Genomic DNA, 26,205 nt, shown 5'->3' with positions numbered 1-26,205 from the left:
CTCTCTCTCTCTCAGTCTGTCTGTCTGTCTGTCTGTCTCATGCTCTTCTGCCTCTCAGGCTGGAATGCTTCAAGCTACAGGGAGAGTAAAGAGGACAGACCTTTCCCACATTGGAGCCGTGACAGGCCGTTTGGCTCCTGGCCTTAAAAATAGCCCGACTGAGGTCAGGGGGACCCCAGCGCTCTGAGCTCTTCAACGGGTCAGCCTGAGATGCCCCAGGACAATCATTTGTCCAATCGTGCTGCTTACACAAACAACCCCAGTGTCCCAAACATCTCACTCCACACCCCTGTGTCCCCACGCTCTGATAATGTCTGTTTTGTAGAAGGCTATGCATGCGCGTAGCTCATTATTAACATGCCTCAGTGGTCCATAAGCAACCGCAATCTTGTAGCCTCTCGAATGCGTCGCGCGGCTCTGCCCCCCGATTGGCCTGATTTATAGAACCATCATTCTGGCCACATGAAAGTCTCATGCGAAGAGAGACGACCACGTCAGGCTCGTCCAAACGCCATGGTGTCTTCAGAGGATTCAGAACAAACACACTCTGCCCACAGAAATCCTCTGAATGCAGTTTGCTTTTTTTTCTCTCTCTTTCTCCTTCTTCTGTGCCCCCACTCCTTCGCAGGCTTTGTCTTTCTTTCTCTCTCTCTCTCTCTCTTTCTCTTCTCCTTCTCACTGCCGTCGCAGCGGTGCTGATGCGAACGCGACATGCGTTCACCCAGGCTCTTCCCATGCGAAAAAGTCAACCGCCCCAATTGCCTTTGACGATGTTTAAATAATCAAGAAGCCCCGAAAAGGCTTTGAACTTACTCCACAAGCAGAGCAGACCAGATGTGTGACGTTCACGCGGCTCGTCCCGCCGCCGTCTCTCCCAGCACAGAGCGCCGAGCGGCCGTGATCGGGGCCGGTGCGGCGACGACGTACAACCGCGTGGTGGACGCTTCGGATCGGGCCGGTTCAGCTCTGATGCGATGGGGATAAATACACAGTGTGGCACTGGTAAAAACAAACTTGGCTAGAAGTTGCCAGTTGACCCTGAAACACACTACGAACACGTACTGGGTCAGTAAGCTTCACTTCTTCGTCAGTTGCTGGTCAGGACACCTCCTGAAATTATATGAGGACGAGAGGATGTTCTCTTTTTTGTCGAATGTGCTATAAGTCTGCAGGATAAAACTCTCCACTTCCAGTTTATTTCCCCCACGTCATGTGTTTGTACTCGACCCAAATGATCTGCTCAGAAATGTGTGCTCAACATTTTTTTCCTCCTCTTGGGTGTTAATCGAAATAAGCACGGCTACGAAAATTCACAGAACGATGGATGATCCAGAAAAGATTTCATCAGATGTTTCATTTGTATATATACTGGAAGGGAGGTATATCTCAAATCAGATTTCTGGGGTTTAATTTGTCTATGATGAAAAGCAAAAGGGGGAACGGGGTGGCTTCAGTGCCTGTAGCAGGTCTAAATTACTACACTGGGAGGAGTTTCAGCAGTGCTTTTATTTGAGGGTCTGTAACAAAGTTAATTTTACAAGGTTTCCATTCATTAAGCGCTATTCAGGTGCAGTGCAGACACACACACACACACATTCACGTACACTCAGATACACATACAAAATCAAACTGATATGCATGCAAACACACATAAATGCACAAGCACACACACACACACACACACACACAGACTTGCAAATGATAGCTGAGTCTTTCAAAGAAATATTTCAAAATGTTTTCTTGTACTGCTCAAAAGGACATAAAAAAGCCAAGAATGAATTTGTTGAAGCATTATTCTATATATAAAATGCTTAAAGAATAGAGTACAATAAAATAGAATAAGAGGCTATTAACCATATACTGTTTTGATTAATGGATTGGGTCATCGCTAATGTCACAATAAATATTTAAAGGAGGATAAGAAAGACAACATCTAAAACTGGACAGTGCTCCCATCAGCATGGACACATATATACACAACACACACTGCTTCACCTCTGAACCACGACACAGGGAATGCTAAACCTGAAAAGAAAACAACCCCAACACTTCTCCATAGTTCAGCCCCGTTCCCAAGCAAACGCATGAGAAAGAAGAATACCCAGGACAGGCAGCAGTCCTGCTCCAAACGGTTCCTCTCACGTTCCTGGGCCATAACACCTTTAATCAGTGCTGAGTGTATGTGGTCTGAGGAGCCAGAGAGAGAAGTTTCACAGCTACTCTCCGGTCCCCGTGGAGCAGTAGTTATAACATGGGAAAAAATGCACCTCAACTCGTAAAGGTTTTTGGGAAGAAGAACAAATTCTGGTTAGATCTGCCTCAAAATCCCCTACATGGGGTGAGAACGTGGATCAGTCATCGAGACCCCATACAGACGCCCGGCCCAGAGAATCAGAATCACATCCAACCGTGGATGGCCTTATCAGATCTTGTTTCCTATAAAAGGTTTTATTCTTTATGGTAGTGTCCAATCTAATTCAGTACATTTATGGTACAGTTATAGATGTAGTATAAAATTAGTGAGACATTAATTAGCAAGACATTTAATTTAATTGTAAATGTAATAAGTTGTACTTATGATCTTACAAAAACAGACAAAAAAACGAATTTGATGCTTTGGCAGTAGGTTCTAATGCAGTCAGGCCAGAATTGCTGTGCAGAACCAGAGGTGATGTCGGTTTGGCTGTTTGAAGGACGCAGCTTTGGTGGTGAACGGGCCAGTGCGAGAGCCCCGGTCACGACCACGTGGACGTCACACCGATGTTCTGGCTGCCATGGGTCAGACCTCGTAGTGAGGAAACCGGGGAATTAGAGAGGGCAGCCCATCCAGAGGAACTGGCACCAAAGGGCATTCCAGACATGGGCATTCCCTGTTTCCAGAGAGAGAGAGAGAGAGAGAGAGAGAGAGAGAGAGAGAGAGAGAGAGAGAGAGAGAGAGAGAAAATGGGTGAGATACAGGGGGCTTGGCTTCAAAGCTCTCCGCCAATGAATGGCAACATCCCATGAATGTTATTCAAACATGCAGGCAAACCAGAAGGAGAGAGAAGACACAGGAATAGAGAGGGGGAGAAAGTGGGAGGAAGAAGAGAAGAAAGGAAGATATGCAGAGAAATACAGGACAAAAGAAAAAAAGACAAGAAAGGAGAAGAGAAGAAAAGAGCTGGGCAGAGACAAGAGGAGTGCAAGGAGAGAGAGAGAGAGAGAGAGAGAGAGAGAGAGCGCGTGAGCGAGAGAGAGGAGGTTACCCTGAGACACTGGAGCCCAGCTCTGATGCTCTTGGCCACGTTGGCCTGGTTCTGTGGAGCCAAAGGCGTCACGGCGCCACCTCAAAGAACGTCCCGCCGCACCCGCTCACCCGGGCGTTCACTAACAGCACATGGCATTCATTTGGGGGGCGGGGGGTGGGGTAGAGGGGGGGGGAGGGGGTCGTTGGTGGTGACGGGGGGGGGGGTTTGCACGGGCCGTTCGTCTCCCCTCGCAAAATCCAGCGGTGCCTGGGCAATTAGGAAGCCACAATTACCCGGGGCGGATCTCTCCTCCGGAGCGGGGCCAGGTTTTCGCCACGAGCCCCTCTCCGAAGCATCCAGGGAGGGGAAGACGCCGGCCGCTCCGTAAACTTGATTTACTCGCTTGGGTGGTTCTGAGAGGTGGCGCCTTGTTGGGACCTCGGAGCAGAGGCGACACAAACAGATTTGAGGCCAGCCTTGTGGTGATGACAGATAATTTAGAACGTGTGTTGGCCGCATCTTTTGTGAGTCTTGCTAAATACATGGCGTGACATGTTCTCCTTTGCTGTGAGATGCTCAGAGGTCTCATGTGGGCATATTGCATAGAAGTGACAACCAGGGTGTTTCATAGTAATTCATATTGTGCTGTTTGCAGAATTAATAGGTTAATACCTTCCCAACACTTTGTTTCTTCTTCAATTGTCTTCAGCCAGAGAGTTTGCAGATTCCGTGTTTGGAGTGATCTGGGTATGCATGCTGACTGAGTTTCCAGAAGGTTCTCCTGGGTCAGTTGCGCCACTGGACTGGAATTAGAGGCATTTCTGGGAAAGGGGCACACCTTTCAAACACGTGGTGGCCATTTTACTCTGGTGAGTCGCATAAACTCTGAGGTGTGATGAGGTGAGACTTCCTGCTGGCCTACCGTCAGACCCACGAGGATCACGCAACCAGTCTGGCACTGCAGCGAAACCGGGCTGTATCCAGGCAACCTTACAGAACTCGCCGTGGCTAGAATCGGAGCTAATTTGTCTGATGCCTGTTTGCAAAGTTTCCATTGTTTGATTTAAGGCATATTTACTTTGGCTGTGCCAAAGAAACTTTTATTTCACTGTACAAGTACCTCCTACACACATAAGAGTGCTACATCGCACATTTTTGTGGCTGAAAAAAAAAACAACTCTCCTAGTAGTGTAAAGTAGTGTAGTGTAGTGTAGTGTAGTATACAGTATATTAGTAGGCATCTGGGATGCTGAATAGCTAAATTAATGTATAGAATAATTATATTGTCTCTTATAATATTATAATATATATAATATTGATAACATATATACAGTTACAACCATTCAAATATTGTAAAAGGACAATTTCACTGTCACATAAGCGCAACAAAGTCTTACATACGTTACAGGTGTTTTAACAGTAAAACACTAATGAACATGAAAACACACATGTGCACTTGCTCTTTCGAGCAGGTAATTCTCATTAGGATTTTGAAAACCAGATCCCCATACCCCTCTCTGTAGACCTCTCTGTAGACCTCTCTGTAGACCTCTGAGAAGCACTCAGCAAGTGACATATGATTATGATTAAAACAGGCAGTAAAATAAAGGCAGAAAGCCAGAGTTCCTTTGACACTGCTCTTTGAAGAATTCATCAGTAGATCCGAGACACGACAGGAGATACGTGCACATCTTCTCTATTGTGCCTTTAGAGCAGGAAGTCCAGTTGTTTTTATCAAGGATGGCCATGACATGCTTGTGGTGGGTTGAGAACCCAATAACACTATAATAACAATAACAACAACAACAACAACATTAACTACATTAAAGCAGGTAGGCGGGTTGGAGTCCTATTTATTTATTGTTTTACTGTAATACATTCTGGACCTTTTCATTTCATAGAATGATATGTGCTAAGTTGTACATTTTGGACACACTAGTCATTTCAGTTAAAACCCTACACCGTACATGTTAGACCAGAGGTTTGCTGATGTGAAGCACACATTAGGTGTGCACACTCCTCCACGACTCCTCTGATAAACATAAAAAGCTGTGTGGAATTGGACGTGCCTGTCCTGTTATCTCATGCCATAGACTGCATCAGGTTTGGGTCTTTTCTTCTGATCTGCCACTCGACAGGCTGATCTGGGCAAACCTCCAAGCTTGAGAGAGACACTCGACTTCTGTCACCACAGAAAGTGTGCCCTGGTGAAGTCTCCTGTAGCCACCACAGAAAGTAATGAAGTAATGAAGTCTCCTGTAGATACTGTGCGTGTGTGTGTGTGTGTGTGTGTGTGTGTGTGTGTGTGTGTGTGTGTGTGTGTGTGTGTGTGTGTGTGTGTGTGTGTGTGTGTGAAGTAAAGAGCTCTGTCGGGTCCAGGTAAATCATATATTTTGTCAGATCTACATTAACTAGACACTCTATCCATTATTAACTAAACTGCACCTGCACAAATTTAATCACACAAATTCAGAATAAAAATCCCAGTAGTGGAGGATGAGCAGAGGGCAAAGGGCAGAGGGCATGACATGGGCAAGTGTTCTTCATGCTGTTGGGAGTCCTGGAGAATGACTGAACAGTGTTTCATGAGGCTGCACTGTAGAGATGTGATTTAGCCAGTTAGAGGAATAATGAGGTACAGGCATATCAACTCTGTAATTGATATTCTGAAGATGGACTTTCCTCTCGTGACCCAGTGAGCTCCACAAAGCATGTCAGAACATGTAGTCCAGCATCGCTAATCCAGTTTGTATTCGCACACTTTGCATAATGTTCAGCTGTGAAAAAGATGTGAGGTGTCTTTGAACTGGGAGGCTGATCGTCCTCGTCCCCGCCCTCGTCCCCGCCCTCGTCCCCGTCGTCTCGCTGTGGCAGTGTCTAGGAGATAAATGTGCACCACGTTGGTCTGAAGATCAGATGAACATTTGTTCAGAGCCTTGCAGTCCTAAATGAGAAGATTGTAAGGTCATTGTAAAGCGTGTTAATTTTAATGTTTTCTGGGGACCATCTATAATGGTAATATAATTGTAATAGTGCTATTAAGTGGAACGACCATTCACAGAGTTTTATTTTTCAAACGAAAAAGATAAAAATACATATTTGGAAACTTTAAGGCTTTAGGATCCTATGAAAAAGTCCTGAAAAGTCCTGTAAGGTCCTGTAAGGTCTTGTAAGGTCCTGTAAGCTCCTGTAAGGTCCTGTTTGCAGTGACTTTGTTTAGAGAAAATCTTCAGCACCATTTTGTCTGCAAGTTCAAATTTAGAAACTTTTCTGCAGCCCGATAAATTATGGCCACATGTTGTGTTGCTTTTGATCTGCTTTAGATGGAAGTGAACTCGCATTGCGTCCCACAGGCAATCGTGATGGGAAGGTACAATCCAAACACACAAAGCCCAGAGCCCTTCGTTTACCACAGTAGCACAGTACACACCTGCAGCTCAGCATACTACCAAGACCAGGAGAACCACCCTGGACCCCTGCAGCTCTTCCTCACGTACGTGAAGCTTGTAATGAGATAACCGCTGTAATGAGATAACAAGCTGTAAGAAACGGAGGAGGAGGAAGAGTGAGGAAGACAAGGGTCCAGATAGAGGAAGAAATGGAGAGGGGGGGGGGTGGAGATAATGAAGAGATCTCCCAGGCCACTGCCTGGATAACTGTCCAGACCAAGCGCAGATCGCCTAGGTTACACTCAGCTCATGCAACCTTCGCCATGGCTACAGAACCTGGGGGCGGGTCGAGGTGATGCCGGCAGGAATGCCGTGTGGGGAGTGAACTGCTTTTTAAACCTGCTGGGACGTCCAAGGCTGCAACCTAACTAAGGTCAGTTCTCACTAACACATGGCTCTTGTAATCATCGTTATCTGTTCTATAGTGAGTTGACATTCAATTAAACAAATTAGTAATTTACCTGCTGTCTGTATATGTCTCACTGCAGTTTGGAAGGAGAAAAGGAACAATATATAAGACCAACGTGTTAATATTTACATGCTTGTGAAGCACGTACTGCAATGACCAGACCTGAAACTACGAATCAGTGAGCACAACTGTCTTTGTGAACAGGCATATGTTTGACATTACAGGAGGAGGGGGGGGGGTGGTTTGAGCAGCTTCATAAATGGTCATCACAATTCCTAGAATTCATCAACACATTTCAGTTATTGGGAAGCATCCCAGAAAAGCCCAGAATTGACATCACTTCATCATTGCATAACTTCTAAAGTAAAAAGTTTTCTATCTACAAAGAGCATGACTGGTAAAAAAAAAATGCGCTGTATTAAATGCATTAGATGAATTAAAGTATAGATTCTGATGGATGTCTCCTCTATAAGTAGAAAAATGTATAAATCAAAGACCTAAAACACAATCCTGCTTTATTCCTATTTATTAGATGATTCATTTTTTTCACATTTTTTTTTCTGATGCTTAGTTTAGACTAGCAGGCACTTTATATCCGTGCGTGTTTAGAAGTATGGTTATATGGTTATTTGTTTTAAACTAAGAACTCCAGAAGATGAAAATGTAACATTGCAAACTGAAATAACCAGAATCCCCCTAATAAAAGGAGAAAAAAAAAATATTTTTAACATCTTGGACATTTCGTTAATTTGCTGGCTGGCTTTTCTGAAATAGCTGACTGCTTGTAGCAGCCTTACGTGTGTCCCCCTCCCCCCAGGACACCCCCCCCCCCCCACACACACACACACACCCAACTGGCAGTCCCCTAGCTCTGTGTCTTCCTGTGTCTTCTTTCGGTGTGTCTCTCCCCCCTTTTGGCCTGGGGAGCACTCGGGATATTGCTTGTGGTTCTGAAGCAAATAATCTGGAATTAAAAAATGGATTCCTCGGGCCTCACGCCTAGCAACGAGCCTATTGCCATCTGCTTAGCCCGAAGGGGAGGCCATTGGTGAGGGACGGTGCCGTTGTGAGGTCTCCGTCACCTGTTCCTGATCCTGTCTTTGTCAACAAGATAGAGATCACTTCCAAATACGAATGTGTCCATGGGGGTTCCTTTTGACCAGGCCCTCCTTATTTCCACAGAGGCTGTGTACACCTGCTGCTAATTAAATGCTACTGTGGGAAGATTTTAAACCATTATATCATTTTTCCAAATGGGTTTATGAGCACGGTGAACCCTTTGATGCGTGTGAGTGTTTGAACTGCAGCGGCCCATGGCAGTCTCAGTAGTGCTGTCTCACAGTGATACATCAGCTCAAATGTTACCACAGATATTTCATATTCTTACTTTGACAATAACTAATGTTCAAGGTTTGGTAAGCACATTTAAAATACGGGTGGATGTTTGTCTTCAGTTTGAATTTATTCTTGCTTTTAGTTCTGTGTACATGTGATCTTTAGTCTGATTAATTATGTTAGCGACTTCCTTTTATCTTTTATGTGATTTTTCACCCATCACAGCATTACTCTATGAATGTGCATGTTGTATCATATTTCAGTATATTGTGAAACATCTGAATTGAGTATAGGGCACACAATAATGTCAGCTGTTGATCCTACCTCATCATGTCTCTGCACACGCTTCATTCTAGCAGCATAAAGGAAGTCTAGCATTGAGCTTACAAACTTTACAGCGACAGCAAGAACGAGGCAGGGGGACGTCCATGAAAGACCCACATCCAATCCCTCATCCAGAGCACAGGTTCCAGGATTAATCACTGAACCCATCCTGGTTGGACATGGAGACCACGGGAGGAGATCCAGGCCAGACTGCGTCTGTACTGCTGACAAAGGCCGCATCTCAGACGGCATCTGACCACAGGGAGCCCCGTTCACCTGGGGTGCACAGACAGCTGCAGTCTGCCCCCCTGCCCCCGCTTTACTGCCCCGCATCCAATCTGAAACCTAGACGGGCATCTGAAACCTTTTCCATTAACGCAGAGAACTGTAGTCACACAGCTTGCGCAGATTCGCCACCTATGGATTCTTTGCTCAAGTTACAGTCACCCATATGTCTTCCTGTTATTTACTGTAGGTAGGTATAAAAATAGAGCAAAATATAAGTTGGTAAAGACTTGCATATATGGCAATAACTATAAGCAGACACCGTTGGTCCATGATAATGACAGTGTAAGGGTTGATAAAGTAGAGAAATATAATACAAATGAAGGAGTGGAGAGAGAAAGAATAAGTAGAAGAACAAAAAAATGACACCAGCTGCAATAACTGCAAGACAAATGCCTTTTTAATAAAGTGTCATTGTCCAGGGTTTCTATGATAATGTAAATAAACAACGTGAAATGGTCCAATAGGTAATATCCCATGTAATATGAGCTATGAATATGATTGGAGTCGTGATTCAGGAGAGAACGAGAGAGAATGTCATATTTTCCAAAACTGCTAGATTAGCAGAATTCATATTCTGATTTAAAAAGTGGGAGGCAGTATTGAACCCTGGGGCACTACGTTCCTGATTTGTCATTGAAAACAATCCCTTTTCCAATGGGATTAATGTAGAAGTGTTCGCCCTGTAGACCTGTATGACTGAATACAGGCAGAAAGAAAGAGTGAATGATCAAAATCAGCTCATTTTTCAAATTACTGTAGCTTAAATACCTCTAATGCATTGACTTTAGGTACAAATGAAAAATAGCTCACCAGCCTTTGATACTTCTAACCAAAAGGAGCTGAGGTCTTGAGTCTGGGTAAAGATGTGACAAGAGCCATATTGAGCCCAGATGGGGGGCTGCCTCTAGTTAAAGATCTGCTCATCAGTGGATTGAGAGTCTTTCATCTGGATGTAGCTCAGGAATGTGTTCATTTAATCTACATTCAGCTCTGCAGTTCTGTGGGTGGGCACACAAGAAAAGTGAAGGCAGAGCAGATTAATAGTTTGGTAAAGAGGTACTGTAGGTGCTCAGGCAAAGATGTAGAGAGTGAGAACATAAAGGGATTTACAGCCACGAGGAGGAGGACAACAGCTCCACGGAAAACCTCAGGGTCTCATCAAGGAACCATATGCTAGACTACCTGCCCAACCAAGTTCAATTCACCTTTATAGAATATAGTCACGTGGTGGTCCTCCTCATAGGAGTAAATGAAGCTTTAACTCCCGTGAGGCACTTGTGTTCTTCATTTCCACACGTTTCATCTGTAGACTTTGAATTTGGCTTGATGGCAGTTAGCTAAGCAAGCCACAGCAAATATTCCATGGCCCAATAAAATAAGATTAGACTTTTATATCCTTACCATCTGAGGGAAGTCAGTGTATGGCATTTTATATGACATGTTTAGAACGAGTCTCCCAAACGATATTACAGTAACTGTAGGGAAAGGATACACAAAGAAAATAGATACTAGCACTTGAAGTTGAATAAGTGTTTGCAGTATGTAATTAAATCAGTACATGTCGACCAATGAGAATGAGGCAAACAGACTCTTAGCTATCTGGTATTTTGTTTTCACACTGTGTCAGCTTCTCCCCTGGTCGGCAGTAGGGTCCGGATTGGCATTACACTGGAGACTGCAAGTTCTCAATATCAAAGGGGACTTACGAGCCAAGAAAACAAGAAAGAAAACAATTTTGCATCTTCCGAACAGATCATCGTAGGCAGCCTGGTTGTTTTAATCAGTACACAAAAGTCAGTGCTGGGTAGTCAACTGATGAATCGTAAAAGAAAGAAAACAAAGTACCTTTTTAAACTTTATTCCTATTACAAAAACACACATTTATCTGGCTTTTTCATTCAGGTCCAATACGTAGTGTAGCATATAATACAGGAAACGGGTTATTACGTTTTATTTTTAGAGATACACCAGATGAAGTTGCTTCCAGGCGTCCGTGTTTGGGTCGTGTGTTCAGCAGATGAGAACTCTCACTCTGTTCTCTTTTCTTGTCTTTCCAGAGAACCCCTTCATTTACATTGACGCTTCACCAACAGTTGAATGCCGAATGAGGGTGCCTTCGTTCAGAGGTACCGCAGACACGTGTGTGCTATTGCACCTGAAGACCCATACAGGAACACCTCCTCTCTACCTCCCCCACTGCCGAAGAGATCCAGGACTGCATGTGATACGTCTGTCTTGTGTTCCAGGACAAGGGTTTGTCCATTTTCAAGGATCCATATACGCCTGCTAAAGAAAATCACTGAGGTCCTTTACACCAAAGAGCCCTTAAAACACAGAGAAGGTGTCAGATTATGACCATGCATTCTACACTCATATTTCTAGCACATTTACGTGCGTTTGAATGTATGTCCCATTTCCCAAACTTTAATCCCATTTCTTTTAAGTATTTTTCCATGGAATCTGCTGACTGAGTCTGCTGCTCTTCAAATCAGCAGACATAAGGAACGAGTTTGCTCTACTTCACCAAGAACTAACACGTGTTCTTTATAATACGTATCGCCCTAGTAATCAGGTGGCATCAAGAAAGGGGATTTATCCTGACAAATGTCTTTTGAAAACGGTTAGGATGAAGAATGCATTGCCAAAACTGTCATGGTATAAAAAGGGGAACATGGGTACAATGATCCCTGTTCAGATGAGCACTCATGTCTATCCCGACCTCAGTAAAGGCTCGAAACAGCAGGCAAACTGACCCCTCAGGGTAAAGAATCCTAGAATACAAGTAGACAAAGACCACATTTCTTCGCTCCGAAAACAACTTGCCACTATTCGCCAAAAGGAGATTTCTAACCGAAAGTAATAACAAATGATTCATTTTTATTTAGGTTTGTAGACTTATCTAGGCGTAATCATGGGTCTGTGAGCTGTATTACTGCATCATACATTATTACTGTCATATTGAGATTTGTTGTTTAAGATAAATTTTGTAAGCTCCCAGTGTGTGTGATTGAGGGCAGCGGTGGTTATAATGCCACCTCTGTTCACGGACCATGAGGCGAAGTGTAATTGTGTGGAGGAATGTATGACAAAGTGCCATCCACAAAGAGCTCCTCTAATGGGTGACAATTCAGCCCATATTTTTAGAATACTGTCCCAACAATGAGAATTCATCTGCCCACCCGTTGCTAAGGCACCAAATGTAAGCTCGTCTTTGTTCTGAATTATGGATCATAGCCATTCCTTTGAGTTTTATAGGATATGGAAATACCTTGATTCCTTGAAATGTCAGGTTTAAGGAGATGTTTGAAAAAACAACTTGTAAATGACAATATATTTCACACACACACACACATATATATATATATGTGTGTGTGTGTGTGTGTGTGTGTGTGTGTGTGTGTGTGTGTGTGTGTGTGTGTGTGTGTGTGTGTGAAATGAGAGTATCAGGATGAGTACTTAAATACTGAGAAAGAAATTGGCATTTTTTTATTTTGCAGTTTTCAATGTACAGGTAAAATTGTGACCAGTCAAAATAAGCAATTAGGTTTGCCAGATTTTGTTAAATTTGTGAGTAGAACCCCTCAGAGTGAATTTTATTTTTTCTAGTTTAGTATGAAAGTATTGGTATTGGTATCTTCATGTGGACAGGATGAAGAAAATCAGACAACCAAGAGGAATCTGAAAAGGAAACGCTGTCCAGCTATTAAAGAAAGCAAATTCATTACTTCAACACTAAATAAAGTTATCGAGGGACACAAATCTATACTTTTTAATGTTCAGGAATCTATACAAACAGAACATATTGAACTTTTTGTGTGTTTCTGTGTTTCTTATTACGGGTCCTTAACCTTTATTAAACAATTAAATCTTTCTTCTTCGAAAAAAACCAAATCTCAACAATATGAGTGTCAGGTGATTATGAGAGGACGTTCTGATACTTGTAAGGGGGAATCACCTCCCCACTCTTTGCAATCAGTTAATCACTGTTCTGTGGCTACAGTGCTACCGTGTCTTGTGAGGGGAGACAGGACGGGGGGGGGGGGGGGGGGGGGGGGGGGTGCATCCCCCCGGCGAGTGAAGCTGAGGACTTCAGCTCAGGACTTTCCACCAGAAGCAAGGAGAAGAGAATGAAGCGCCACATTGTGTGATGGCCACAATGGGCACTCTGTCGCCACGGTCCCTGATAATTTTATTTGCCTGCGAGGTAGCGCAGAAAATTCCCCAAGAATTCCTGTGATGAGGATTTGCCCCGGGTGCTTGGGAGGAAAAAGAGCATACGTGTGTATGTGTGTGTGTGTGTGTGTGTGTGTGTGTGTTTGTGTGTGTGTATGCATGCGTGAGAGTACATGTGTATGAGCAAGGGAATGAATTTGCACATATAGACACTGACTCTCACAATGGCAGAGTTAAGAAAGGGGCACTTGAATGTCAAATGTCATGTTGTATCCTTACATGGAATGTGGCCGCGCAGCTGCACAAAGTTCTGGGGATGTGTTGGATAGATGTTCAGAAATGAAGGCTGCACAAACTATTAATAACATTAAAGCAGTTCATCGACTTATACTCACAGCTAACAACAGTCCAGTGACTTCAGCCTAGTGCCATCGCCGTGGAACAGTGATGAGAGAGGAGATTGAGGAGTTAAAAATGATGCAAAGCAAATGTGGGAGTCAAACACAATGTCACATCAAATGAAATCAGGGCTTTGTTTGAACCTCACTGAGAAGAGGATACAACACCGCGCCATATAGCCACAGTAATCGTGAGATCACACGGATAATCATTTGCGATCAGCCAATTATTAGCAACACTAAATGAAAGTGTGACTTAATGGAAGTGGAAACACAAGAGCGTTTCGCAACCGAATGTTTGCTTGGCTCCCACCTAAAATTAGATGCAGGCCTTGATGTGTTTATACCCAGCGTCATTCAGGGTTGCCTTGCAAAACTGCAATAAAGAAAAAAGCCCCGTTTGAGTGCGAGCTTTTCATCTGAGCTCTTAATCTTTGGCAAGAGAACGATAAAGCCCTGCCACAACTTTTAGAATATAATCATATTGTCAAAAGGTCTAACTTAGTTTAGGATGTTATTTACAGTCATAATCCAAAAGTATATGTTGTGCATGGGGAGTGTTTAACAACACTGTGAGGTCTGGATGTTTGGAATAACCATGAAACCTCCACTGGGCACCTGCACCATCTACGAGACCTTTGTTTTGTGGTTCATTGTTGTCTTTGTGTACCGTCGAAGAAACGAAATGGACTCACACTGAGTACTTGACCTCAATTCAAAATACTAGAACTCTAACTCCATTTTAGCAGAATCTAAACTGCGTATTTCAGAAGTGTGTGCACTCACGCCAAACAGACTTTGTAACCGGTTTCTGTGTACCCCGGTCCATAGAACCTGATCCCCTTAAATGTATTTTTTGAAGCATCTAGCATGTTGGTGGTGCCTTTTCCACATACAGATGAGTCTGAGAGAGACAGCTGGCCCCACGTGTCACGGGGGGTTTGGATCACGCGCTCCTCGCCCTGTGAAGGAAGTCCTCTGCCTCGAACAGCAGAGGACTGTTCGGAGAAAACCACGCAGAGTGAGGAGTTCAGGCGTCTGTCCCCCATAGGAACGTCCCACGAAGAGGGTGCAAAGACGAGGACAGGAAAAGACATCGTGTACATCTTAAATCTCTGATTTCTCTCCGTGTCCATAGAGACAGAGTTTTGACCAAACATGCAGTTAAATAAGGTCTCCTGCCATCCGCATGACTCAGGACTCTATCAAAAGGAGCTCTGGTGCGGGACACAGGGCTCTGGTGCAGGACACAGGGTTCTGGTGCAGGACACATGGCTCTGGTGCAGGATCTGTCCTTCTCTCTCTCCTTGGCCTTGTTTTTTGTCTTTCTTCAGAATTTTGATCTAACTTTGAATAGATGGACTAAACAGTGAGAATATGTGTGGACAAAGGAGACCTTGTTTAGATTATCAAGAGAGTCTGAATGACGTTAGCTAGGGTTATCGTGGATACTTGTTTGTAATGAGCCTCCTGGTTACAGGCAATGTCCTGTGCGTTAAAGACAAGCTTGGGTTTATTTCCTCGAATGAGCGTGTCTCATCAGCCTTTTCATGCTAATGAGTTAAAAGTCAGCAGGTCATTTTCAACAGCCTTTAAAGCTGACGGCACAGCGAGCTCTGTGGACGCTAAAGCCTTTTGCTTAGAGTAAATTCATAAACCACATGACGCTTTGTTTATTTACTGCACTTTGCAGATGTACTTTACGTGTATTAAAGCGAAACAAAATCTGTATTTTATTTCTTTATTTCTTTCTATGAGTCACATGACTGGATGGCTTGTCAAAAATTATTTGTAATATCACTGAAGAAATAATTTTTTTCTGTGAGTTTTGACCTCCAATTACGCACAATTTTCCATCCTCTAACGTATTAAATAATATCAATTACAGCACTTCAGGTTTTGCTGGAAAATTCTGCTTATTGAACCTTTAAATATACGTCACTGTGGGCTGTTATATGCTTTATGATATAATTCTGTTGAAACATACCAAACGTCTTGTCCGCCAGGTTTCCGTTAGCTAAAGCTGGAGCAGCCCCCTTACCTCATGCCACGGACAGTCCCAGGAGGAAGACTCCGATGATGAAAGCCTCTGAGGGCGTGGCCTGGTCGGGCTGAGCGTCCAGTGAAGGGCAGTGAGAGTGAAGTCAGTGCTGGTCATGTGAAGCAACAGGTCAGAGGTCAAGCTGGTTGGACGCACAGCGGAGCTTGGTCATGGGTCAAGGGTCACAGGAACTGAGAGTCTACCTCACTCGCTGCACTAGAAGCCATAAAGAAGAAGAGGGATTTATGTTATTCACCTTTACAAAGCAATGGAAAGCCTACTTCTGATTTCTAAGGAACAATTTCGGTTGTTTATACAAGTTTTCAGACTTTTTCAGGCGTGCATAGTTATGCAATCATGGCTGCATGTGGACACTTCTGAAATCGTATTTTTACACGTTCTCATGGTGCTCTAGAACCGACGCGTCCTGAACTCACATCTGCTGCTCAAAAATGCCATTCAGCAAACCAAACAAACCGAAAAGTAATTATTTCCAGGAGCATTCTAATGGCATGAATTCTGCATTTAAAAAAAAAAATGAGTACACGGCTTGCAACAGCTACTTCCAGATCAGTTTCCGGGAGAGAGAGGTGCCCGAGTCAGCTGTGCATGCGCACGGCCGGCAGGTCTGGGGTGCACCGCTGTGAAGGCAGCTTGTTTCTGTTAGTACCTGAGTGTGTGTGTGTGTGTGTGTGTGTGTGTGTGTGTGTGTGTGTGTGTGTGGAGCTGTATTCTCAGGCTTGCGCTGTCCCACACCATAAAGCTGTCAGTGCTCATGTACCCAGGTTCACCTTTGCCATGGTTTAAGTCAGCAAATTACCTCCCCTCTCACCTCAACCGCTTACTCACACACACACACACACACACGCTTTAGCGCTTGGCAGGAGCACGGAATGTATCGCAACGCGCACGGTGTGATTTATGACTGGGCCTTATTAAAAAGAGGGAGTCCCTTTCTAATGTCTGTCATGTATGGTCATCGCACACAAAAATGTCTCAAACTCTTCGTTAATGTTTTGTGTGGGCCTTGTTGAAATTTCTTCAACTGAAGAACTGCGTAGAAACTGCATATAAATCTGAAAAAATATTGGTATGCGTTGTTTGGTACAAGAGTATAAATGAGATTTGCATAGATAAGATTACAAAAAATCTTATAATTTGTAACCTCTCTACCAAGAGACTCAACTGCAACGGTCACTAACAATCACTAATAATTATTTACTCACTGTAAATAAACTGATATTGCGATGATCGCTAAAATGGTTGCAGAATCAGCAACTAAATGCATCTGTATCAGCAAGTATTTAAGTGCAGAGCCTCGATCTCCTCGTTTGCATTGTTGACATGCTGCTTTAATTGGAGTAATGGGATTTTTCAGTGGAGAAGTAAACTGATTTATGCGATCTCAAATGTTTTATTCAGCGATGGCGAATTGTAGGGGGCGAATAGCCGGCGTGCTTTAAGTGTGCGTGGAGTTTTGATTAGTGGTAAATAAGTCCCTAAGGCTTCTCTGAGTACTGGCCTGGCATAATGTCAAATAAATAGAAAGGATTTGCTCACTCTTATACTTAATGTGACCTGGTAAGATAGAGATGCCAGAGATGTGTGCCAGTTCAGCTAAGAGCAATCAGTAATGAAACTACTTCACTCAAGCTCACTGTTCAAAGTTATTATACTAGTCCATCTTACAGGCCACTGCTTTTGTTTTTGATACTTTTTTTTGTGGGACATCAGACTTGAAAAAGGACACACACACACACACGTACACGCATACACACACACACACACACACACACACACACACACACACACACACACACACATGGGTTAAGGGCCCTCTGACTTCCTCAAAAGTCCAGTGAAAGAAAGAACCAAAGAGTACAGGTGATTCATCAAGCCTCATCACTCTGCTGGGTCAGGTGATTCATCAAGCCTCATCACTCTGCTGGGTCAGGTGATTCATCAAGCCTCATCACTCTGCTGGGTCAGGTGATTTTAGCAGCGGTTTGGGTTATAAGCAACAAATAATTTTATGAACAGCAATTTTTTTTACTGCTTATCAGTTTTTTTGACACTGTGTGAATGTCTATATTGAAAATACTGCTTTATGGCAATAAGAATGCCTATAGTGTCTCATTAACAACATGATATAAAGGTTCACAGTGACCACTGAATTGGAATAATGTCTTTGTTTTCTACAGCGACTGCTGTGACACCTGAGTCACTTCCTGTTCAGAGATCATGTGATAACTCAGTCAGTAATACACGGCAGGATGACCGCAGTTTGACTTTTTTAGATACTGGAGCTACAAGTCTCCCAAAACAGACTAAAAAAGAAATGTAGTAAAGAACTGTCATTTTTCTCTAATCATCCTCTTTACTTATAATTTAGATACAATTAGCAATAACACACAAATGCATATTTTGAGATAGATCAAATATATCTTCATTTATCTATGTAGTACATCAGTTGCACTTTGCCCAGACAATGTACTTATGAACCCAAAGTTAAGGGGAAAGAGCACGAATGAGAGAGAGAGAGAGAGAGAGAGAGAGAGAGAGAGAGAGAGAGAGAGAGTCCTTGTCAAAGATCCAGATTTTCATACCACACAGGCGTCTCTATTCACAGCACATTGCAGTGGAGGCATCTGTTTGGCAGAAAACAGCCTTTTTGTGTGTGAGGAGGAAAAGAGGAAGGTTTCAGAGTGATCGTAGCCATGATGGACTACCAAAACACATCCATCTTTGTGCCCTCTCCCTAAACCGCTTGAAGCAACCGAGGCAACATGGCTTTGTGCAAATTTTTGATCTCGTTACAACCTAAAAACTATAAAAACATTGATATCGAAATTTAACAGCCTATGTAAAGATATTTCTACATTTAAGATATTTTTAGATGTAAAAAATGTAATTATTTTGAAGTGCACATCTGAGATGTTAAGATATTAAGTTCCCTTACTGGAAATGAAACTCCAGTTGTCCAAGCTGCCGTGTCACTAGAATATTCCACACTACATTATTATAAAGGTTCGATTAAATGTACCTGATGCTTGTCACAGTCTCTCTCTATTGCCACAACAGCCCAGGCAATTTTTCGAACAATCCAGAGGTCAGTCGAGGTGTGGCATACATGCTAACGTCGCCAGACACCAGAAGCGTCAACCACTGCTAGACACTTCAACATAACTCTTTTTATGGCCCTTGTGACTGAGGTTACGGAGGTCATGTCGTGACCTCGACCCTGGACCAGTGGTGAGCCCCACCACGGAAGCGTTGCTACTAATCACTCCTGATATGGCCTCTATGTGCCCCATTAGAGTGTCGTTGGGAAGTCCCTTAATGAGCTTAAAGCTCTATTGTGTGCTGGAGTGTGTGGCAGTAGGGTGAATAACCAGAGTGCCGGGTCATGTGACCACGCCAGACAGACAGGGATGAGAGGAGGCGATGGAGGGGTTCCAACGCGTGTATCTGTGTGACAGCTAGCATCACATCACTCATGGTTGCCCAGTCCAGCATAAAGGGCTGCACTGGATTGCTGGGCTAACTGGTAGTGAAACTGAAGTAGCTAACAGTGTAGGAGCTAGTGTAGCAGCCGCTGATTAGCGAATTGCATTTTATCAGTGGGGAACCGTCAGGGCCCTCTACGCCCTCTCAGAGGGCCTAAAATATTCTTAAGCATTATATATATAATTATCCAATTTTATTTTATCTACTTACAGTTTGACATTCGACATCTAAACAATTACAAAAATATAAGCAAATAAAATATTCACCCGTGTCTATTCAATCTGTGTTGGAAGGTGAGGGGTTAAGTGGAAGCCTGTGAGCCTGTGTCTCCCCCTATCAGGACTGTGATGCCCTCTGTTCGTTTACAGAGGGCCTGGCAGTTATAATTCAGCGCAATACCAGTTTCAAATGACAGCAAAATTGACCAATCATATCTTCTCTCTTAGTGGGCGGGCTTAACTGTATGATAATTTCCGCCCGCTGTGGCGACGCTAGCTGTCGTTAGCACCACCGCTAGCTAGTTTCGATTCATCCCTTTGACGTCCTCGTGCGCGTTGTTTACATATTCCGCTTCCGAGAACCACGGAGCTGTGAACCTTATTTTGTTTGGAAACTTATTTTGCTTAAGACGTTATCTAGTACAGATATTATTGTTTATTACGTTTTTAAAGCTGTACTGTCGTCTCAGTTTTTCTTTATTGCAGTTTATTAAGAAAGGAAAAAAAAACCTGCGGGCCCAGGTTTAAAGGTCACGGTTCGCTACTGCATTTTATACTTGGCTAATGTGTGGCTATAAGTGAACTGTTATGTCCATAATGTCGTAGCAGAGTATGCCACTGACTGCAGGGTTGCCAACTCTCACGCATTGAGCGTGAGACACACGCATTTGACCGTTTTCACACGCTCTCACGCCACACTTCTGATATCTCACGCCGAAAAAAAATATCCAGTTTATTTACCTCAGATCCACATATATGATTCAATACGTTACTAGTTCGCTAGCTGTGGCGCCATCCACCGGCGATATAACACTGAATCTGTGTCCATTTTACGTTCGCCACCCCCCCCCCGCTCAACAACTTTCGTTCGCCACCCCCCCCCCCCCCCCCCCCGCTCAACAAAATACACTCGCCACCGGCTCCAGGTTAAAATCTCACTCCAAGCGAACGTCAAAAGTTGGCAACCCTGTGACTGTAATAATGATTTTCTTTATATTTCAGCTCTCACTTATGAATGAGGTCAATGTAACTGAGAGGATAGGATTGGTGTTTGTATTTGTGCGACAGCAGGCTTTGTGTTGTGAATATAGTGGGATCATTACATGCATGCACAGATGGGCTGTCGTTATGTGCATGTCACAGCTTAGCAAAAAGCCCGGTTTCTCTGAAGGTAACATTATATGCTCTCTGACTCAACACAGTTATTTACCAAAAGAGGTTCCTGTTTTGAGCAAACCACACCTGGGAACGCACAACCTGGTGTTGGCCATGTGTGTGGCAATGTCCTGTTGAGTTAAGAGCTCCTACTGCGAATTTCAAAACAGCTAGCTTGCGTGTGACATGCTAGGTACATAACTGGGCATTTTGTTAAATACAGATACATACAGATGTGTGCACAGCTGGGCTGGGCCTGGAGATTTGAACTGGAGCAAGTTTGAAAATTATTAAAGTGATCTAGCCAACCACACATGGTTACCTGTTAACCATAAATATACTACTGATGCTACTGACTACTTGAATTAGCACCAAATAGACCACGGTAGATGCATGTTCCTTCTTACCGAAGCTTGTGAGTGTGACCTTTCTTGTCAGGGGTCATTCCACGATGTGCTGACATGCTACACTCTGCAAAGTCTTTCTGCTCTTGTGTGCACACACAGTTGCAGGACATGTGCTGCTTTGTTTGTTTGCTTCTGTCGGTTGTTTGTCGTCTGGTTTCAACATATTTGCTCATGAATTCACTGCCTCTGCTTCTCCACGGGCTCTCGGTGTCTCTCGGTTACTCATCCTTGTGAGATTTAGAAATGGGATCTTGATTGATATGGAGGATGTGCACTTGTAGAGGTTAATAATTCCAAATTAGTAGCTTCTGTTATTCATAAATTAATGACAAAATGTTCATTTCTTGTGTTTCTGGCCATAAACCACAGCAGGTTGCCAAGTGTTGAACAGAGGACTGATGCAGACAGACAGTGGAAGTGTTGGACAGTGTCCAGACACTGAGTGAGGTAACACAATTTATAACCCAATTCTCATTCTTGTCTCAAAGGGCAAATAAGGTTAAACTAAAATTAACATTGTAATTTAGTTCTTTAGCAAACCACACTGAAAATACAAAAGAACAACAGATAAATGGCTATTTATATTAGACTGATATAATCCATTTAAAGCTGTACAGTTTAATCTATAGTCATACAGTGTATTTATCATTCATCATTACACAGTAGATACAAGACACAAAGTCAAAAACAGAAATAGTTAACGATACTTTTTCTATGCTAAAGTTTGAGTCATAATAAAGACAAATGATTACATACCGTAAGGAAAACCAGGAAAACACCTTTGCACTGTACGTTTATTTCCAGTGACATTGATTTCAGTGCAAACGTAGTCATGGGCCAAGATCTTTGCACACTACACTCGTCCATGTGCATATTATTATTTCCTGTTATGTTCAATCAGACAGTCCTTCAACCCCTTTCCTTTTTTTCCAGATTCTGTTTACCCTCCTTCCTCCACTCTCCTGATGTCAAAAATAAAACAGAGATGAAAGTTCCCTCTGGCCAACATTAAAGGGTCGTCTCGGGCTCTCCTTGGTGTCGGGCACCCGAGAAACACCTATGAAACAGAGAATTTATGACGACTACTTCCGCCTCCACAGCTTTCATCTCGGTGAGCGAAAACAACGGTAATAGTTTCCCTTTTCCAACTGCTCGGTGACTGCTTGTTTGGGCTTCCAGCCCATGTAGGACTTTCCAGATAGAAAGAACAGCCCTGGCATGAAGTCAAGGTGCCTCCCTGAGCGCTGAGTTTTCACAGCCATAATTGTTGCTTAAAATATTCCCTCTGAAGGGAAGGGAAATAGCCATGCCATTACTGTCAGGGTTTTGCGTTTGATGTGATTCTTTGCTGTAAATCGGGGGCCAGTTCGACATTCCCCTCATGCGCTTTTCAAACGGGAAGTCAAACAGATGAGAGGAACTGCCGTGTGTTGATCGAAGAGGCGTCTTTGACGTCGGGGATCGTCGTTTACCTCGTAGCTAATGCTAAGTGCTTGCTAAATTTGAGAGGATGAGAGGAGGACCCTCCATCACCCACCAAAGAAGAAGAAGAAGAAGAAGAAGAAAGCAAACAGAATGATTTACATTGTGGCACTCGCCTGACTCATCTGTAGTCATTTTGGTATCACATGATATCTCACGCGTACAAGGCTATTGCTTCGGCCCCCCATAGCAGATCCAAGAGTGCCTCTGTCCTTACACACCCACCCTGATCTTACAGCTGAATATATTAAACGCCTTTTCTGAGAGCATCTCGGATTTCTGTCCCGTCCCCGGCCCTTGTGTCTCGTAGACCCAATCATAAATTTGATCCTAAACCATGACCCCTCTCACAGTGCCTGGCTCCATTAGCCACCAGCGGTGATGGCGTCTTAAATTGGGGGGGGGGGAGAAGAATAACAAAAGGACCGTTCCCACTATCGCACACGCTGGCCACTAAATCCACCGTGCCGGAGTGCCTTGGGCCCAAGTCAAACACATTCGGTCATAACTCAGAAGCCTCTACCTTTTTTCCCGCAGATGCACGGTATAGCGTTTCCAGAATGGCGGCCGGCTGCTCGGTCAACATCGTCTGTTATAACAGGGCAGCTGAGGTAGAGGGCGGGGCCGCCTTGATCCTCCCTCCAGTGCCGAAGGCCCCGGCGATAACCAGAGGCTAAGCTGCCTTCGGTTTGTTGTCCCAGCATCTCTGAGCCCCCTACCAACCCCACTAGACTCTCACACTTTTTTCACTTTTTTTTTTCCCAGCCGACAGAAACCATGAGGACTCGTCAAGCCCTCGCAGTCCGTCGCTCCCCAGTCCTGTTCTGGACTCGCATTCCTGCCTGAGCAAGGGCTCCATTTCCACTTCCCTTTTCGGAAGAATACAAGCACCAAGAATAGAGTCTCAATGAAAATGCGTAGAAACATAAGCACATGACCCTGTCTAGAGGACTAGATACGGTCATGCCCACACGTCCAACAAAGGAACAAATTAAACCTTTGCCTGTTGTCGGGGCAAAGTCACACCTGACACCGCTCCTTGGCATGAAAGTTTTGGGCCACGTTGCCCTGAAACACAGCTGGGCCACAAGACAGGGGACTCCAGGAAACCATCCAACGATAACAGAGTGGCGAGAACGTGATCCTGATATCATGGCTTATCCCAACTCCGATTCCTCTATAAACAAGCCATGCAAACGGAGCCATTTAAAACTCATTTGCCCCACAAATGAGGATTTTGGATAAACATTGGCATAAGATTGGAGTGAGTGTCTATGTGGATGCCCTGTGAGGGCCTGACCTCAGCATGGGTCATAAAACATGGGGCAATGTTTTCTTTTTCAAAAGTTTCACTTTAAGATTAAGATCAGCTTGACATCTCTTGTGTACTACTGTGTGAACTCCTGAGTGAACTCTGAACCCTGAACTCTTTGCAGTTTCAGGGTGCTCCATTAACTGTAATCTTGTACTACTGTACTACTGAACTACTAAATGTAAATGTAAATGTGCCATTGTACTACTGAACTACTGAACTACTACTGAATTGATGTGGACAAGTGTGTAAAATTAAGTTATTGATCCCAATTCACCATACCAGGATATGAAGTAAAAATGTATTTTTGTGATGGTGGAACTTACAGCAACAAAAGGCAAAAGAGACGTGGTAGAATGTGATCTCTACACACATTTTCGAAACATTGCACACAAGTTGCAGACTCTGTCAGAAGCAGCCAGCCCTCCTAGCTGTGTGCTAATTCAACAGCCCACCACTCTGTGAGCTGGAGGGTGGCCATTCCCCCTAAGGAATGACGTTCCCTTTCAAGGTAAGTAATATAAGGTAAGAAATATGGACCTCCAGAAAAGAACCGTGAACGTCTCCTTTGGCCCCGGCTTGCCTCCCCACCGCACACTACGACTCTGGTTTACTTTGGCTTAGGCAGTGGGGTTCTGCAGTTAAAATGAAACACCCGAGCTGGAATAGTCTGTAATGTAACTCTCAGTAGGACGACCTCCCTCCTTGACTCACATGGCCAAGCGCTTTTTTTCACGGCTCTTCTAAAAGATGGACATATGCTGGCCAATGTGCGGCTACATTGACCGTTAGGTGGATACATAGACAGATCAGGAGAAAAGAGGCGTTTTATTGTCATTCCAGCTATATACAGGTACACGATGAAATGACGAGCTGTTCTTACCGGACCATGGGGCAACAAGAAAGAAGAACGTAAAGGTGATCAATAATGGCCTCTCCATGATGTCGGGCCCCCGAGAACAGCACCAGTCTTCACGTGTATGGAAACACAGAGTAAAGCGACTGGATGTTCAAAGGATGTACACTGTGACATTTTACACCAATGTAAGACCATAGCTTTGTTAAAGGGAATATTATATTTGTTAAATATTTGCTGTCTGTCTGATGGTGTGAGGGAAGAAACTGCTACTCAGTCTGGCTGTGAGGGCTCATCTCTTCCCAGACGGCAGGAGAGAGAAGAGCTTGTGGGTAGGGGGTGTGGGATCTTCCATAATGCTGGCAGCTTTGCGAAAGCAGCGTGTGGTGTAAATGTCCCTGATGGAGTGGAGAGAGACACCTCCTCATTGTTCTCTGTGTGGTGGTCCGAGACAGAGAAGTTCCCAAAGCAGGCACTCAGGCACCTGCTCACGAAGCTCTCTACTGTCCCCCTGTAGAACACGTAGAGGATGGTGGTAGAGAGAGGACTTTTCCTCAGCCTCCTCGTGAAGTAGACCAGTAGGTAGACACATAAGAAGATAGATCAGCACAAGTCTTCCATTTTAAGATATGATCCGTATATACAGGTTGAACTTCTTTTCCTGGGAATCCACAGCAAAGCATTCCATTTTGGTTTTTGTTTTTAACACAACATTTTAGCTCTTCGGGGGTTTGATATATTCATAGCAGGTGTGTCATAGCAGAACAAACACAAAACTGTGCAAACACAAGCATATATGAAAATATGTCTGAAGAAGTTTGAAGACGTTTCTAGAAAGTGGCCGTAGTGTACTGTAGAAAAAAGATGTAGAAGTGTTCAAAATTGCAGTGAAATATGGAAGGTTTTCAGAGAAACAGGATGTTTTGGACAAACGTCCTTCATTAGCAGTGCAAGCAAAGTGCTTCTAAAGGTCTGTGTGGTGGAACCAGTTCATGTTGAAAACAATACTTGTTTAAATCATGACATTCCCTGGGTCACCCTCATACCTCAGGTAGTAACTGCAGTAAAAGACTAACTCTATATACATAAATATGCTGCTTTCTGTGCTCTCTGTCTAGGCCTGCATGTGTAGCTGCATTGTTCAGTCCTAATGAACATGGGAAGTGTCACAGGAACAGCGTTTTTTGATATGCTGCAGTGGTTATGAAGCTCAGGAAAAGGATTCATGCTCTAATGAATAAGACAAGGCTAAGACTCTCGAAGACAATGAACTGGCTGCGAGAATCCCGAGAGTATAGAAAAGGAGACGGATATTTGGAGGGAGATGTACGTGAACATTAGTTGTGCTTGCTGTATGGATGACATCAACATGACCAAAGCAAAGATGCAAGTCTTAGAACTCACTGTAAGTGAAAACGACACACTGAATTCACTACTAAAGCATATTTTTCTTAATCTCGTTAAGACCTCAAGAAAAAGCTCATCTCTGGAGGGGCCGCTTAGCTCATCTCTGGAGGGCCGTGTAGCTCATCTCTGGGGGGGGCTGTTGTACACATGCAATGCTCCGATCGTACCTGTAAGGTCTTTCCTTGTGCAGAGTTTTAAAAGCTTTGTGATTTGAAGC

General features: G+C 43.8%; 3 long non-coding RNA genes across 4 annotated transcripts; 1 reads left to right on the top strand and 2 right to left on the bottom strand.

Annotated features, from left to right (window-relative positions):
- Window positions 1–1,488: 1,488 nt before the first annotated feature.
- Window positions 1,489–3,351, bottom strand: LOC143497831 (uncharacterized). The gene is made up of 2 exons (XR_013125896.1): window positions 3,246–3,351; window positions 1,489–2,870 (listed from the first exon to the last, which is right to left on the bottom strand). It is a non-coding gene; the product is annotated as an uncharacterized LOC143497831 (long non-coding RNA).
- A 1,418-nt stretch (window positions 3,352–4,769) lies between these two features.
- Window positions 4,770–26,142, top strand: LOC143497830 (uncharacterized). Its single transcript, XR_013125895.1, has 5 exons — window positions 4,770–7,049; window positions 11,090–11,373; window positions 21,301–21,378; window positions 21,865–22,042; window positions 23,179–26,142. It is a non-coding gene; the product is annotated as an uncharacterized LOC143497830 (long non-coding RNA).
- On the bottom strand, window positions 7,959–21,871 carry LOC143497828 (uncharacterized). Of its 2 annotated transcripts, none has more exons than XR_013125892.1 (4): window positions 21,688–21,871; window positions 15,645–15,860; window positions 9,843–11,356; window positions 7,959–9,728 (listed from the first exon to the last, which is right to left on the bottom strand). It is a non-coding gene; the product is annotated as an uncharacterized LOC143497828 (long non-coding RNA). The 2 variants fall into 2 exon arrangements; XR_013125893.1 differs by having other exon boundaries at window positions 9,843–10,030.
- Window positions 26,143–26,205: the final 63 nt, after the last annotated feature.

Source organism: Brachyhypopomus gauderio, unplaced genomic scaffold (genome assembly GCF_052324685.1).
Source record: "Brachyhypopomus gauderio isolate BG-103 unplaced genomic scaffold, BGAUD_0.2 sc112, whole genome shotgun sequence".
In the NCBI taxonomy this organism is placed as follows: Eukaryota; Metazoa; Chordata; class Actinopteri; order Gymnotiformes; family Hypopomidae; genus Brachyhypopomus; species Brachyhypopomus gauderio.
Note: the sequence above shows the minus strand (reverse complement) of the source record. Positions and strands in the feature narration are given on the sequence as shown.